At 37.4% G+C, this 6046-nt stretch overlaps 1 long non-coding RNA gene across 1 annotated transcript; it reads right to left on the bottom strand.

Moving 5' to 3' along the window:
• Nucleotides 1-2801: 2801 nt before the first annotated feature.
• LOC112562030 lies at nucleotides 2802-5636 on the bottom strand. Its single transcript, XR_003098765.1, has 7 exons — nucleotides 5606-5636; nucleotides 5288-5350; nucleotides 4958-5005; nucleotides 4304-4366; nucleotides 3809-3856; nucleotides 3112-3174; nucleotides 2802-2831 (listed from the first exon to the last, which is right to left on the bottom strand). It is a non-coding gene; the product is annotated as an uncharacterized LOC112562030 (long non-coding RNA).
• Nucleotides 5637-6046: the final 410 nt, after the last annotated feature.

The following is a 6046-nucleotide window of genomic DNA, read 5'->3' as shown; positions in this document are numbered from 1 at the left end:
AAGCAGTACTAGGGAAGACAAACACAGAGACAGTGCCAGAGGGAAATGAGAGAAAAAAAATCTAAAGTACTACACTCAATATCATTCTTTATTTGCAAGTTATATATATATTAGTTGATACTAAAGGGAAGGGAGAGAATGAAAGTATAAAAAATGCAGAATATTTGGGCACGATGAGGTTGAGAGGAAATGGGTCTTAAAAATAAATATTCGGTAGAAGGTTTACAGAGAAAAGTGATCTCACCACAAGAGCAGTCTGCAGTGTTGAGGACCTCGGAAGACAAACATGTCCGCTGACATTCTTGACAATAAGGGAGAAAATAATGAATAGTGAGAAGGTAAAAGTTCACACATTTAGAAAGAAACACTTTGAAATTACAAAATATTCTTTTTTTGATTACCTTTTTAAAAAGGGAGCACAGTTCGTTGATACGTATATACATTCATACCTGATTAGTTTTAAAATTATATTTTCACTCCTGATTAATCTTGAACAATTAGACTTTCTGATATCTCTTTCTGCTCCGTCAGGGTTATTTGTTACTAGCCACTGCTAACAACTACCGGTCCTTCCTTTTATTTTCTTTTTCATGTCTGTCTTTCTGCCTGTGGTACTGTAATTTTAAGACATAAGGAAACACACGAGAGAGTGAGTGAGGAAAGAAAGGATATATACAACTTACGACATGTTCCTGTAAAGGAGTTGTAGGTATATGGAGGGTTGCATGGGGGTTCTGCAGAAATAGGGAACATGCACCTGGTTAAGAGTCTTTGAAAGAACACAAAATGATCTAGTGTATGAAAAGGGCCGACAGATTATACAAAGTCGAGGCAGAAACATGATTATATTCAACTCCCCAATGAGCTTGGTTGGCCTCCTGGACATCATGGATGTCAGTTGGCGTCTAGGACGTGGATACACTGGGTCATGATCCCTAAGAGTTAATGGGGGTTGATGGTGATGATTTCACTAACTTTACTTAACAGAAAGCTCTAATAAAACTTGCAAGAAAACTGAAAGGTAGCTAATCAGTAATTGGGCTGATGTTAAAAAATACTAGTTACAGAACTAAATACATCCATTAAAACTAATTTGATCGGAAAATTACCTGAACTATTTCATTTATTAGTCGAAAGCTTTTTAACTTAATCTCTCAAAGGCACAAGTACAGTTTTAAATTTTGGCGAAAGATTTCAGTATATTTAATGGGACATTACCTGTGTGTATTTTTTCAAAAATGATACTCACGTTCACACTGGCAGTTTTGAGCGTTCCATCTTTGACCAAAAGGACAGCTCGAGACTGGACACACTGAAAAATGTAGAGGTAAAATTGATATGAACAAGAAATATGTAAGCGTGTATGTATGTAGATACGTTGACATGTATAGATGCAGATTTTAAAACATATGAATCACATATCCCTCTATTTTGAAGATATGCAGTTCGAGCACAAATCAAACTGAGAAAGGGGAGGTAGGTAGTATACTTTATTATAAAAGCTAACATCAGAAAGAAGCAGCGTGTCACATATGTACTTTGTTTTTACAAAACATCATATTCATCTGCGCATGGGTCTCACCATTGTAAAAGAAAACACATTTAAGGTAGATATGAATATATGCGAATGCATATGTTCCACTAGTTTAAATATTAGTGGAAAGCGACAAACTGAAGTATTTAATTAATTTCAATTAACAATTTTAGTTTTAATTAACAATGTTGTTAATTTATATCGTAGACAACATTTCTACTCACCTTCACACAGACAGTTGTCTGAGTTTTGTCTTTGTCCTTGAGCACAAGTCCTTGCTTGGCAGACTGAAAATTGTAAATGTAACAATGAGGAACAGATAAGGAACCTTTAAGAGACCTCTAAAGCACCTCTCTGTAAAATTTATCCTACTGGTTACAATCGCCAGCACTTTGCACGACAAATAGCATGTATAAAAAGTGTGAAAACTAAGAGTTGCCAAGGATTTAAATCCACAGACAATGTTTGGAATGCTCACATAGAGAAAATAAAAAAAAAAAACAGAAGAAAGGAGAGAGAAAGAGTGACAAAACTGATAGAAAATCGCCAACATATTGATTACAAACTAAACATCGATACATCTCGTACTTACACGGCTAAACCCGATTAATTAAAACTGTGCCAAACAAAGTACATGTTAGAAACATGAAAAATTGTGAAGATGACAGCTAAATATTTGTATGGTGAGCATCTGACCGCGAAGACATCGCTGTAGGGAGAGATGAGCAGTAAGGGACCGTTGGTTTGAGAGAATATTGAACTCATTACACAGCCAGGGGAACAGTTCACTTTGTCCACATAACAAACACAATATTACAGTAGGTAAATGATGCAAAAAAGTTTACAAGCAGCAGCAAGTCTTACCGCATCTTCCTGTGGCCACTTCGTAGGTTTTTGGGGAAGTACAGCGAGCTGCACACAGGAGTAAGTGGATTACTCAGCTACACCTAGTGCCAGGTGTTCCTGATTAGAAGCTTATTGAGAGCCAAGACACAGGTGAGTGAATAAATGAGCAAATGGACGAGCAAGTTAACAAAGAGTGGTGGCGAAGAAAATAAGAAAGTACAAAACACGAAGGACTAGGCAAAAACTTAATGTGATTGAATTAGTAAATGAATAGGTTTAATTTATTTCACGATCGTCGTTATGAGGAAAACATAGTAAACAAATGTAAATTGATGTCATTGAAAACATGTTTTCAAAAGGTATTTAATTTTTGTTATCTGCCACTTACCCACACATTGGCAGGTCTCGGCGTTCCAGGTCTGGTCATAAGAACATGTTCTCACAGGGCATGCTGAAAAACACGCGAATGTTTGAGAATTTAGAAACAAATTTGCAAGGAGACCAAGACTTTAGTACAAAGTTGAGATGTTAAGAACACGGTGTCATGTCGAGCGGTTCTTCTTGGTGGTAGTGAGGACGATGGTGTTAATGATAACAATGATGAAGTATTTAATGCTATCAAAACCAGACCAACAATGTAGCCTAAATTAAGCCAGGGAAACTTTTTTTTATTAGATTAATAATTTTCTTTACTGGTAATAGAAATGGACGATGTATCAAACAAAACTCACGGACGCAGCGGCATAGACTACTGTCCACGACCTGACCAGAAGGACAGCTCTGAACTGAACATCCTGCAAGAGGAAAGGAAGTGTCAGGTGGGAATTGTATATAATACACAATAGGCAAGTTAAACAGCTTACTGTGGGTTGCATAACATCTCTGTGTTGTATGTAGTGTGAGTGGACAAAAGCACTTTTTAAGGACTGACTTCTATGTCCTGTACACTTTACAATGAGATTTGCTAGCAAAAGAAAGAGAAAAGACAAGTGAAAGTCAGGAGATAAAGTGGAAAATGGAGAGGTAGAGTGTAGGGAAAGCTACGGAGACAAAGAAAGAAGGAAGAAATCAGAGAGAGAGAGAAATAAAAGAGAGAGAATATGTAGAAGACTGGTAGAAGCAATGAACACCGCTGAAGCGCAGTTTCGTGGCTAAGACCGACGACGACGATGTTGATGATGATCCGATTAGAACTGTGCCAAAGCGATGCGGACTACATGTAAGAAAATTGTTAAAACGACTCTTATTTATTTTGTAAAGACCTGGCCATACAAACAACACCGATAGTGAAGAGGAGGACTGAGGGACTGTCGTGAGAATAAATATCATCACAGTAACAGCGAGTGGAACGGTTCACGGCGTCTACATCTCAATTACAATGCAAACATTCCAAATGCAAAAATTTTAAATAAGCAGCGAAATTCTTACTGCATCTTCCTGTGGTCTGATCGTAGGTTAGTGGGGAAGTACAGCGAGCTGCACACATGAGTGAAAAAATGAATTACAGAGAGCCAGAACTAGAGCGATGTGGTCCTTGTCAGATATTTATTGAGATATATATATATAGATACAGAGAGCCAGAACTAGAGTGATTTGTTCCTTGTAAGATGTTTACTGAGATATTTAGATATATATATATAGATAGAGAGAGAGAGCCAGAACTGGAGGGATGTGTTCCTTGTAAAATGTTTACTTAAACCCAAGACAGAGGTGAGTGAATAAATGAGGAAGTTAGCAAAGAAAATTAAGTTGACAAAGAAGATAAGGAAATAGAAAGAATGAAAGATTAGACACAGATACAAGTTGTCTGAATTGATTTCAAAATCATCATAACTGGAAAAAGAGTGAACAAATAAATTGATGTTATGAAAACATTTTATCCCTTTGAAAGTCCTTAAAGTTTTCGTTGTATCTGCCACTTACCCACGCATTGGCAAGTCTGGGTGTTCCAGGTCTGGTCATAAGGACAGCTCTGAGGTGTACAGACTGCAAGAGGACAGGAGGTGGTCAGATGGGAATAGTCCATAAGAAAGAATGCACACGAGGCTAGTTGAACAGCTTACTGTGGTTTGCATGAAAGTTCTGTGTTGTATGTAATGTGCGCGGACAAAAGAACTTTTCCAGGACTGACTTCTATATAATGTACACTTTACAATGAGACATGCTAGCAAAACTACTCAGTGAGTCTGGATAGTATGACCCTATAGGTATATAGGACATTGTGTAATACTAGTACCAGGAGCATCGCAGACGGATTCAGGAGGGAAAAGGCAGTTCAAAACACAACGCACAAAGAAAAGAATGAATTAGAAAAGAGAAGTGAAAGTCAGGAGATAAAGTGGAACTATACAGAAACAATGCTGACTACATGTAAGAAAATTGTTAAAACAGTTACTTAATGTGGGTTTGGTAAGGACCTGACCATGCAAACAACACTGATAGCAAAGAGGAGGACTGAGGGACTATTGTGAGAATACATGATTCATTACAGCAACAGCGAGTGGAATGGTTCACTGTGTCTACATCAAAGTCACAATACTCAAGTAAACGTTTAGAACAAGAAGCTAGCATTCTTACTGCATCTTCCTGAGGACAGATCGTAGGTTTGTGTGGACAGACAGCGAGCTGCACACATGAGTGAAACGTGAATTAGAGCTAGAACTAGAAGATGTGTTCCTTGTAAGATGTTTATGAGTGAATAAATGAGCAAGTTAGCAGAGAAAGTTGACGAAGAAGAGAAGAAAATAGAAAGAACGAAGGATTATGTACACAGATAAAATGTGACTGAATTTATAAATGAATGGCTTAGTTGCTTTCAAAATTATTCTAACTAAAAAAATAGTGAATAAATGTGAGCTGATGTCATGAAAATATTTTCTGAAATTTTTCTGTTGATCCGCCACTTACCCACACATTGACAAGACTGAGAGTTCCAGGTCTGGTCAACAGAGCATGATCTCACTGGGCATGCTGAAACATCATTCAAAAGACTGAGCACTTAGAACTTGTGTGGAGATGAAGACTGAAATGAAAGGAACAATGCATGATGTCGAGCGGTTTTGCTTAGCGTTCGTGAAGACAATGGCGATAATCATTACAATTAGGAAATATTACAGTCAAAATCGTATTAACATTGCAACCTAGAATACGAAATGGGGCAAATATTTATTATCTTTTTTTCTTCAATTTGTAATAGAAATCGACGAGGCATGAAACAAAACTCACGGTTGCATTGACAGTTCTGACTGTCAAAGACCTGACCAGAAGGACAGCTCTGAACTGGACAGTCTGCAAGAGGACAGGAGATGGTCAGGTGGGAATTGTCCATAAAGAATACATGCGAGGCTACTTGAACAGCTTACTGTGGTTTGCATGAAAGCTCTATGTTGTTTGTAGTGTGAGCGGACAGCAGCGCAGTCACTAACACTGACTTCTTTATAATGTAAAATTCATATATTATATATATAGTAGGCAGCATACTAGTTTTAAGAACGTTGCAAACAGATTGCAGAAAGAAAAAGAAGGCTGAAAGGAGAACACGAGAGAAAAAACGTAAGAAAGAAAAAAAAGAGAAATTGAAATCAGGAGTTGAAGTAGAAACAGAGATGTCAAGTGTGAGGAAAGGGACGGAGAAAAAAAGGAGGAAGAAATGAAAAAAAAGTTCAC

The sequence above is a fragment of the Pomacea canaliculata genome, linkage group LG4, assembly GCF_003073045.1.
Source record: "Pomacea canaliculata isolate SZHN2017 linkage group LG4, ASM307304v1, whole genome shotgun sequence".
NCBI classification, from domain to species: domain Eukaryota; kingdom Metazoa; phylum Mollusca; class Gastropoda; order Architaenioglossa; family Ampullariidae; genus Pomacea; species Pomacea canaliculata.
This window is presented reverse-complemented; position numbering and strand designations above follow the sequence as displayed.